This window comes from Calliopsis andreniformis, unplaced genomic scaffold, assembly GCF_051401765.1.
Source record: "Calliopsis andreniformis isolate RMS-2024a unplaced genomic scaffold, iyCalAndr_principal scaffold0008, whole genome shotgun sequence".
Lineage (NCBI taxonomy): Eukaryota > Metazoa > Arthropoda > Insecta > Hymenoptera > Andrenidae > Calliopsis > Calliopsis andreniformis.
In genome coordinates this window covers 10587487-10599264 of record NW_027480426.1, presented here as the reverse complement: position 1 = coordinate 10599264, position 11778 = coordinate 10587487, and positions in this window count along the sequence as shown.

Sequence of the window (11778 nt, the reverse complement as noted above, 5' to 3'; positions counted from 1 at the left end):
GAAAAACTGTTATATTTATATTGCATTTTATGCTTCTGGCGTTGACTTCTTAGGCCCTAACTATTCGATCTGGTGGAACAACACCCTAGAGTGAAGCCTAGGTTGCCTGGAACGTAGAAATGACCATCACTTTCACACGGGTTGCAATTATTCCTGTTATAGGATGGAAAGACTGTTGTAGTTTTATTGTATTTTATGCTTCACGCGTTGACTTCTGAGGCCGTAGCTATTCGATGTGGTGGATGAACGCCATAGAGTGAAGCCTAGGTTGCCCGGAACGTAGAAATGTCCATATCTTTCACACTGTTTGCAATTATTCATTTTATACGATGGCAATGCTGTTGTATATTTATTGCATTTTATGCTTCGGGCATTGACTTCTAAGGACCTAACTATACAATCTGTTGGAGCAACGCCATTGGGTGAAGCCTAGGTTGCCCGGAACGTAGAAATGACCATAAATTTCACACTGGTTGCAATTATTCGTTTTATACGATGGAAAAGCTGTTGTATTTATATCGTATTTTATGCTCCTGGCGTTGACTTCTTAGGCCCTAACTATTTGATCTGGTGGAGCACCGCCCTAGCGTGAAGCCTAGGTTGCCCGGAACGTAGAAATGACCATTCATTTCACACTGGTAGCAATTATTCGTTTTATACGATGGAAAAACTGTTTTATTTATTTTGTATTTTATGCTTCGGGCGTTGTCTTCTAAGGCCCTAACTATTCGATCTGGTGGAGCAACGCCCTAGAGTGAAGCCTAGGTTGCGCGGAACGTAGAAATGACCATAACTTTCACACTGGTAGCAATTATTCGTTTTATACGATGGAAAAACTGTTTCATTTATTTTGTATTTTATGCTTCGGGCGTTGTCTTCTAAGGCCCTAACTATTCGATCTGTTGGAGCAACGCCCTAGATTGAAGCCTAGGTTGCCCGGAACGTAGAAAAGACCATAACTTTTACACTGGTAGCATTTATTCGTTTTATACAATGGAAAAACCGTTCTATTTACTTTGTGTTTTATGCTTCGGGCGTTGACTTCTAAGGCCCTAACTGTTTGATCTGGTGGAGAACGCCCTGGAGTGAAGCCTAGGTTTCCCGGAACGTAGAAATGACCATAACTTTCACACTGGTTGCTATCATTCGTTTTATATGATGGATAAACTGTTGTATTTATATTGTGCTTTATGCTTCTGGCGTTCACTTCTTAGGCCCTAACTATTCGATCTGGTGGAACAACGCCCTAGGGTGAAGCCTAGGTTGCCCGGAACGTAGAAATGACCATAACTTTTACACTGCTAGCATTTATTCGTTTTATACAATGGAAAAGCTGTTCTATTTATTTTGCATTTTATGCTTCGGGCGTTTACTTCTAAGGCCCTAACTGATTGATCTGGAGGAGCAACGCCCTAGTGTGAAGCCCAGATTGCCCGGAACGTTGAAATGACCATAACTTTCACTCTGGTTGCTAATATTCGTTTTATACGATGGAAAAACTGTTATATTTATATTGCATTTTATTCTTATGGCGTTGAATTCTAAGTCCCTACCTATTCGATCTGGTGGAGCAACGCCCTAGAGCGAAACCTAGGTTACCCGGAACGTAGAAATGACCAGTACTTTAACACTGTTTGCAGTTATTCCTGTTATACGATGGAAAAACTGTTGCACCTTTATTGTATTTTATGCTTCTGGCGTTGACTTCTAAGGCCCTAACTATTCGATCAGGTGGAGCAACGCCCTAGAGTGAAGACTAGGTTGCTCGAAATGTAGAAATGACCATAACTTTCACACTGGTTGCAATTATTCATTTTATACGATGGAAAAACTGTTGGACTTATATTGTATTTTATTCTTATGGCGTTGAATTCTAATTCCCTAGCTATTCGATCTGGTGGAGCAACGCCCTAGAGTGAAACCTAGGTTACCCGGAACGTAGAAATGACCAGGACTTTCATACTGTTTGCAGTTATTCCTGTTATACGATGGAAAAGCCTTTGCGTCTTTATTGTATTTTATGCTTCTGGCGTTGACTTCTGAGGCCCTAGCTATTCGATTTGGTGGAGCAACGCCCTAGAGTGGAGCCTAGGTTGCCCGGTACGTAGAAATGACCATTACTTTCACACTGTTTGCAAATATACATTATATACGACGGAAAGTCTGTTGTATTTATGTTGTATTTTATGCTCCTGGCGTTGACTTCTTAGGCCCTAACTATTTGATCTGGTGGAGCACCGCCCTAGCGTGAAGCCTAGGTTGCCCGGAACGTAGAAATGACCATTCATTTCACACTGGTAGCAATTATTCGTTTTATACGATGGAAAAACTGTTTTATTTATTTTGTATTTTATGCTTCGGGCGTTGACTTCTAAGGCCCTAACTATTCGATCTGGCGGAGCAACGCCCTAGAGTGAAGCCTAGGTTGCGCGGAGCGTAGAAATGACGATAACTTTCACACTGGTAGCAATTATTCGTTTTATATGATGGAAAAACTGTTTTATTTATTTTGTATTTTATGCTTCGGGCGTTGACTTCTAAGGCCCTAACTATTCGATCTCGTGGAGCAACGCCCTAGAGTGAAGCCTAGGTTGCCCGGCACGTAGAAATGACCATAACTTTCAAACTGGTTGCTATCATTCGTTTTATATGATGGAAAAACTGTTGTATTTATATTATATTTTATGCTTCTGGCGTTCACTTCTTAGGCCCTAACTATTCGATCTGGTGGAACAACGGCCTAGAGTGAAGCCTAGGTTGCCCGAGACGTGGATATGATCAATACCTTCATACTGGTTGCAACTATTCCAGTTATGTGATGGAAAAACTGTTGTACTTTTATTGTACTTTATGCTTCTGGCGTTAACTTCTATGGCCCTAACTATTGGATCTGGTGGACCAACGCCCTAGAGTGAAGCCTAGGTTGCCCGGAACGTAGAAATGACCATAAGTTTCATACTGGTTGCAATTATTCGTTTTATACGATGGAAAAACTGTTGTATTTATATTGTATTTTATGCTTCAGGCGTTCACTTCTTAGGCCCTAACCATTCGATCTGGTGGAACAACGCCCTAGGGTGAAGCCTCGGTTGCCCGGAACGTAGAAAAGACTATAACTTTTACACTGGTAGCATTTATTCGTTTTATACAATGGAAAAACCGTTCTATTTATTTTGTATTTTATGCTTCGGGCGTTGACTTCTAAGGCCCTAACTGTTTGATCTGGTGGAGCAACGCCCTGGAGTGAAGCCTAGGTTGCCCGGAACGTAGAAATGACCATAACTTTCACACAGGTTTCTATTATTCGTTTTATACGATGGAAAAGCTGTTGTATTTATATCGTACTTTATGCTTCTGGCGTTGACTTCTAAGGCCCTCAACTATTCGATCTGGTGGAGCAACGCCCTAGAGTGAAGCCTAGGTTGCCCGGAACGTACAAATGACCATTACTTTCACACTGTTTGCAATTATTCATTTTATACGATGGAAATGCAGTTGTATTTATATTGCATTTTATTCTTCTGGGGTTGTCTTTTAAGGCCGTAGCTATTAGATGTGGTGGAGCAACGCTCTAGAGTGTCGCATAGGTTGCCCGGAACGTAGAATTGACCATTACTTTCACAATGTATGCGAATATTCATTTTATACGATGGAAAGACTGTTGTACTTATATTGTATTTTATTCTTCTGGCGTTGAATTCTAAGTCCCTAGCTTTTCGATCTCGTGGAGCAACGCCCTAGAGTGAAACATAGGTTACCCGGAACGTAGAAATGACCAGTACTTTCACACTGGTTGCAGTTATTCCTGTTATACGATGGAAAAACTGTTGCACCTTTATTGTATTTTATGCTTCTGGCGTTGACATCTAAGGCCCTATCTGTTTGATCTGGTGGAGCAACGCCCTAGAGTGAAGCCTAGGTTGCCCGGAACGTAGAAATGACCATAACTTTCACACTGGTTGCTATTATTCGTTTTATACGATGGAAAAACTGGTATATTTATATTGCATTTTATGCTTCTGGCGTTGACTTCTTAGGCCCTAACTATTCGATCTGGTGGAACAACACCCTAGAGTGAAGCCTAGGTTGCCTGGAACGTAGAAATGACCATCACTTTCACACGGGTTGCAATTATTCCTGTTATAGGATGGAAAGACTGTTGTAGTTTTATTGTATTTTATGCTTCACGCGTTGACTTCTGAGGCCGTAGCTATTCGATGTGGTGGATGAACGCCATAGAGTGAAGCCTAGGTTGCCCGGAACGTAGAAATGTCCATATCTTTCACACTGTTTGCAATTATTCATTTTATACGATGGCAATGCTGTTGTATATTTATTGCATTTTATGCTTCGGGCATTGACTTCTAAGGACCTGACTATTCAATCTGTTGGAGCAACGCCATTGGGTGATGCCTAGGTTGCCCGGAACGTAGAAATGACCATAAATTTCACACTGGTTGCAATTATTCGTTTTATACGATGGAAAAGCTGTTGTATTTATATCGTATTTTATGCTCCTGGCGTTGACTTCTTAGGCCCTAACTATTTGATCTGGTGGAGCACCGCCCTAGCGTGAAGCCTAGGTTGCCCGGAACGTAGAAATGACCATTCATTTCACACTGGTAGCAATTATTCGTTTTATACGATGGAAAAACTGTTTTATTTATTTTGTATTTTATGCTTCGGGCGTTGTCTTCTAAGGCCCTAACTATTCGATCTGGTGGAGCAACGCCCTAGAGTGAAGCCTAGGTTGCGCGGAACGTAGAAATGACCATAACTTTCACACTGGTAGCAATTATTCGTTTTATACGATGGAAAAACTGTTTCATTTATTTTGTATTTTATGCTTCGGGCGTTGTCTTCTAAGGCCCTAACTATTCGATCTGGTGGAGCAACGCCCTAGATTGAAGCCTAGGTTGCCCGGAACGTAGAAAAGACCATAACTTTTACACTGGTAGCATTTATTCGTTTTATACAATGGAAAAACCGTTCTATTTATTTTGTGTTTTATGCTTCGGGCGTTGACTTCTAAGGCCCTAACTGTTTGATCTGGTGGACCAACGCCCTAGAGTGAAGCCTAGGTTGCCCGGAACGTAGAAATGACCATAACTTTCACACTGGTTGCAATTATTCGTTTTATACGATGGAAAAACTTTTGCATTTATATTGTATTTTATGCTTCTGGCGTTGACGTCTAAGGCCGTAGCTACTCGATGTGGTGGAGCAACGCCCTAGAATGAACCGTAGGTTGCCCGGAACGTAGAAAAGACCATAACTTTCACACTGGTTGCAATTATTCGTTTTATACGATGGAAAAGCTGTAGTATTTATATTGTGTTTTATGCTTCGGGCGTCGACTTCTAAGGCCCTAACTGCTCGGTCTGGTGGAACAACGCCATAGAGTGCAGCCTAGGTTGCCCGGAACGTAGAAATGACCATTACCTTCACACTTGTTGCAACTATTCCTGTTAAACGATGGAAAAACAGTTTTATTTATATTGTATTTTATGCTTCTGGCGTTGACTTCTATGGCCCTAACTATTGGATCTGGTGGACCAACGCCCTAGAGTGAAGCCTAGCTTGCCCGGATCCTAGAAATGACCATAACTTTCACACTGGTTGCAATTATTCGTTTTATACGATGGAAAAACTGTTGCATTTATATTGTATTTTATGCGTCTGGCGTTAATTTCTAAGGCAATAACTATTCGATCAGGTGGAGCAACACCCTGGAGTGAAGCCTAGGTTGCCCGGAACGTAGGAATGACCATTACCTTCACACTGGTTGCAATTCTTCATGCTATACGATGGAAAAACTGTTGTACTTTTATTGTATTTTATGCTTCAGGCGTTGACTTGTAAGGCCGGAGCTATTCGATGTGGTGGAGCAACGCCCTAGAGTGACGCTAAGGTTGCCCGGAACGTAGAAATGACCATATCTTTCACACTGGTTGCAATTATTCCTGTTATGCGAAGGAACAACTGTTGTATTTATATTGTATTTTATGCTTCTGGCGTTGTCTTCCAAGGCCATAACTATCCGATCTGGTGGAGCAACGCCCAAGAGCGATGCCTAGGTTGCACGGAACGTAGAAATGACCATTACCTTCACGCTTGCTGCAATTATTCCTGTTATACGATGAAAAAACTGTTGTATTTTTATTGCATTTTATGCTTCAGGCGTTGACTTCTACGGCCGTAGCTATTCGATGTGGCGGAGTAACGCCCTAGAGTGAAACCTGGGCTACCCGGATCGTAGAAATGACCACACTTTCACACTGGTTGCAATTATTCCTGTTATGCGATGGAACAACTGTTGTATTTATATTGTATTTTATGCTTCTGGCGTTGTCTTCTAAGGCCATAACTATCCGATCTGGTGGAGCAACGCCCAAGAGCGATGCCTAGGTTGTCCGGAACGTAGAACATACCATTACCTTCACACTGGTTGCAATTATTCCTGTTATACGATGGAAAAACTGTTGCATCTTTATTGTATTTTATGCTTCTGGCGTTGACTTCTTAGGCCCTAACTATTCCATCTGGTGGAAGAACGCCCTAGGGTGAAGCCTAGGTTGCCCGGAACGTAGAAATGACCAACTCTTTCACACTGGTAGCAATTATTCGTTTTATACATGGAAAAGCTGTTATATATATATTGCATTTTATGCTTCTGGCGTTAACTTCTAAGGCCCTAACTATTCGATCCAGCGGGGCAACGCCTTAGAGTGAAGGCTATGTTGCACGGAACGTAGAAATGACCATAACTTTCACTCTGGTTGCAATTATTCCTGTTATACGATGGACAAACTGTTGCATTTTTATTGTACTTTATGGTTCTGGCGTTGACTTCTAAGGCCCTACGGATTCGATCTGGTGGAGCAATGCCTCACAGTTAAATCTAGGATGCCCGAAACGTCGAAATGATCATTACTTTCACACTGGTTGCAACTATTCCAGTTATGTGATGGAAAAACTGTTGTATTTTTATTGTATTTTATGCTTCTGGCGTTAACTTCTATGGCCCTAACTATTGGATCTGGTGGACCAACGCCCTAGAGTGAAGCCTAGGTTGCCCGGAACGTAGAAATGACCATAACTTTCACACTGGTTGCAATTATTCGTTTTATACGATGGAAAAACTTTTGCATTTATATTGTATTTTATTCTTCTGGCGTTGACGTCTAAGGCCGTAGCTACTCGATGTGGTGGAGCAACGCCCTAGAATGAACCGTAGGTTGCCCGGAACGTAGAAATGACCATAACTTTCATACTGGTTGCAATTATTCGTTTTATACGATGGAAAAGCTGTTGTATTTATATTGTGTTTTATGCTTCGGGCGTCGACTTCTAAGGCCCTAACTGCTCGGTCTGGTGGAACAACGCCATAGAGTGCAGCCTAGGTTGCCCGGAACGTAGAAATGACCATTACCTTCACACTTGTTGCAACTATTCCTGTTAAACGATGGAAAAACAGTTTTATTTATATTGTATTTTATGCTTCTAGCGTTGACTTCTATGGCCCTAACTATTGGATCTGGTGGACCAACGCCCTAGAGTGAAGCCTAGCTTGCCCGGATCCTAGAAATGACCATAACTTTCACACTGGTTGCAATTATTCGTTTTATACGATGGAAAAACTGTTGCATTTATATTGTATTTTATGCGTCTGGCGTTAATTTCTAAGGCAATAACTATTCGATCAGGTGGAGCAACACCCTGGAGTGAAGCCTAGGTTGCCCGGAACGTAGGAATGACCATTACCTTCACGCTTGCTGCAATTATTCCTGTTATACGATGAAAAAACTGTTGTATTTTTATTGCATTATATGCTTCAGGCGTTGACATCTACGGCCGTAGCTATTCGGTGTGGCGGAGTAACGCCCTAGAGTGAAACCTGGGCTACCCGGATCGTAGAAATGACCACACTTTCACACTGGTTGCAATTATTACTGTTATACGATGGTAAAACTGTTGTATTTTTTTGTATTGTAAGCTTCAGGCGATGACTTCTAAGGCCCTAGCTATTCGATCTGGTGTAGCAACGCACTAGGGTGAAGCCTAGGTTGCCCGGAACGTAGAAATGACCATAGCCTTCACACTGGTTGCTATTATTCGTTTTATACGATGGAAAAACTGTTATATTTATATTGTATTTTATGCTTCTGGCGTTGACTTCTTAGGCCCTAACTATTCGATCTGGTGGAACAACGCCCCAGAGTGAAGCCTAGGTTGCCCGGAACGTAGAAATGACCATATCTTTCACACTGGTTGCAATTATTCCTGTTATGCGATGGAACAACTGTTGTATTTATATTGTATTTTATGCTTCTGGCGTTGTCTTCTATGGCCATAACTATCCGATCTGGTGGAGCAACGCCCAAGAGCGATGCCTAGATTGTCCGGAACGTAGAACATACCATTACCTTCACACTGGTTGCAATTATTCCTGTTATACGATGGAAAAACTGTTGCATCTTTATTGTATTTTATGCTTCTGGCGTTGACTTCTTAGGCCCTAACTATTCCATCTGGTGGAACAACGCCCTAGGGTGAAGCCTAAGTTGCCCGGAACGTAGAAATGACCAACTCTTTCACACTGGTAGCAATTATTCGTTTTATACATGGAAAAGCTGTTATATATATATTGCATTTTATGCTTCTGGCGTTAACTTCTAAGGCCCTAACTATTCGATCCAGTGGGGCAACGCCTTAGAGTGAAGGCTATGTTGCACGGAACGTAGAAATGACCATAACTTTCACTCTGGTTGCAATTATTCCTGTTATACGATGGACAAACTGTTGCATTTTTATTGTACTTTATGCTTCTGGCGTTGACTTCTAAGGCCCAACGGATTCGATCTGGTGGAGCAATGCCTCACAGTTAAATCTAGGATGCCCGAAACGTCGAAATGATCATTACTTTCACACTGATTGCAATTATTCATTCTATATGATGGAAAAACTGTTCCATTTATATTGTATTTTATGCTTCTGGCGTTGACTTCTTAGGCCCTAATTATTCGATCTGGTGGAACAACGCTCTAGAGTGAAGCCAGGGTTGCCCGGAACGTAGAAATGACCATCACTTTCACACTGGTTGCAATTATTCCTGTTATACGATGGACAAACTGTTGGATTTTTATTGTACATTATGCTTCTGGATTTGACTTCTAAGGCCCTATGTATCCGACCTGGTGGAGCTATGCCTCAGAGTTAAGTGTAGGAGGCCCGAAACGTAGAAATGACATAACTTTCACACTGGTTGCAATTATTCGTTTTATACAATGGAAAAACTGTTGTATTTCTTTTGTATTTTAAGCTTCTGGCGTTGACTTCTTAGGCCCTAACTATTCGATCTGTTGGAAAGACGCCCTAGAGTGAAGCCTAGGTTGCCCGGAACGTAGAAATTACCATAACTCTCACACTGGTTGCAATTATTCGTTTTATACAATGGAAAACTGTTGTATTTATATTGTATTTGATGCTTCTGGCGCTGACTTCTAAGGCCCTAACTATTCGATCTGGTGGAGCAACGCCCAAGAGTGATGTCTAGGTTGCCCGGAACGTAGAAATGACTATTACTTTCACAATGTTCGCAATCATTCATTTTATACGATGGAAAAACTGTTGTACTTATATTGTATTTTATGCTTCGGGCGTTGACTTCTAAGGCCCTAACTATTCAATTTGGTCGAGCAACGCCCTACAGTGAAGCCTAGGTTGCCCGGAACGTAGAAATGAGCAGTACTTTCACACTGTTTGCAATTATTCATTTTATACGATGGAAAAACTGTTGTACTTATATTGTATTTTATCCTTCTGGCGTTGAATTCTAAGTCCCTAGCTATTCGATCTGGTGGAGCAACGCACTAGAGTGAAGCCTAGGTTACCCGGAACGTAGAAATGACCAGTACTTTCACACTGGTAGCAATTATTCGTCTTACACATGGAAAAACTGTTCTATTTTTTTGTATTTTATGCTTCGGGCGTTGACTTCTAAGGCCCTAGCTATTCGGTGTGGTGGAGCAACGCCATAGTGTGAAGCATAGGTTGCCCGGAAAGTAGAAATGACCATAAGTTTCATACTGGTTGCAATTATTCGTTTTATACGATGGAAAAACTGTTGTATTTATATTGTATTTTATGCTTCTGGCGTTCACTTCTTCGGCCCTAACTATTCGATCTGGTGGAGCAACGCCCTAGAGTGGAGCCTAGGTTGCCCGGTACGTAGAAATGACCATTACTTTCACACTGGTAGCAATTATTCGTTTTATACGATGGAAAAACTGTATTATTTATTTTGTATTTTATGCTTCGGGCGTTGACTTCTAAGGCCCTAACTATTCGATCTGGTGGAGCAACGCCCTAGAGTGAAGCCTAGGTTGCGCGGAACGTAGAAATGACCATAACTTTCACACTGGTAGCAATTATACGTTTTATACGATGGAGAAACTGTTTTATTTATTTTGTATTTTATGCTTCGGGCGTTGACATCTAAGGCCCTAACTACACGATCTGGTGGAGCAACGCCCTAGAGTGAAGCCTACGTTGCCCGGAACGTAGAAATGATCATAACTTTCACACTGGTCGCTATCATTCGTTTTATTTGATGGAAAAACTGTTGTATTTATATTGTATTTTATGCTTCTGGCGTTCACTTCTTAGGCCCTAACTGTTTGATCTGGTGGAACAACGGCCTAGGGTGAAGCCTAGGTTCCCCGAGACGTAGAAATGACCATAACTTTTACACTGGTAGCAATTATTCGTTTTATACAATGGAAAAACTGTTCTGTTTATTTTGTATTTAATGCTACGGGCGTTGACTTCTAAGGCCCTAACTGTTTGATCTGGTGGAGCACCGCCCTAGAGTGAAAGCCTAGGCCGCTCGGAACGTAGAAATGACCATAACTTTCACACTGGTTTCTATTATTCGTTTTATACGATGGAAAAACTGTTATATGTATATTGTATTTTATGCTTCTGGCGTTGACTTCTTAGGCCCGAACTATTCGATCTGGTGCAACAACGCCCTAGAGTGAAGCCTAGGTTGCTTGGAACGTAGAAATGACCATCACTTTCACACGGGTTGCAATTATTCCTGTTATAGGATGGAAAGACTGTTGTATATTTATTGTATTTTATACATCAGGCGTTGACTTCTGTGGCCGTAGCTATTCGATGTGGTGGTAGAACGCCATAGAGTGAAGCCTAGGTTGCCCCGATAGTAGAAATGACCATAAGTTTCATACTGGTTGCAATTATTCGTTTTATACGATGGAAAAACTGTTGTATTTATTTGTATTTTATGCTTCTGGCGTTGACTTCTTAGGCCCTAACTATTAAATCTGGTGGAACAACGCCCTCTGGTGAAGCCTAGGCTGCCCGGAACGTAGAAATGACCATAACTTTCACACAGGAAGCAATTATTCGTTTTATACATGGAAAAGCTGTCGTATTTATTTTGTATGTTATGCTTCGGGCGCTGACTTCTAAGGCCCTAGCTATTCGATCTGGTGGAGCAACAGCCTAGAGTGAAGCCTAGGTTGCCCGGAACGTAGAAATGACCATAACTTTCACACTGGTTGCCATTATTCGTATTATACGATGGAAAAGCTGTTGTATTTATATCGTATTTTATGCTTCTGGCGTTGACTTCTTAGGCCCCAACTATTCCATCTGGTGGACCAACCCCCTATGGTGAAGCCTAGGTTCCCCGGAACGTAGAAATGACCATAACTTTCACACTGGAAACAATTATTCGTTTTATACATGGAA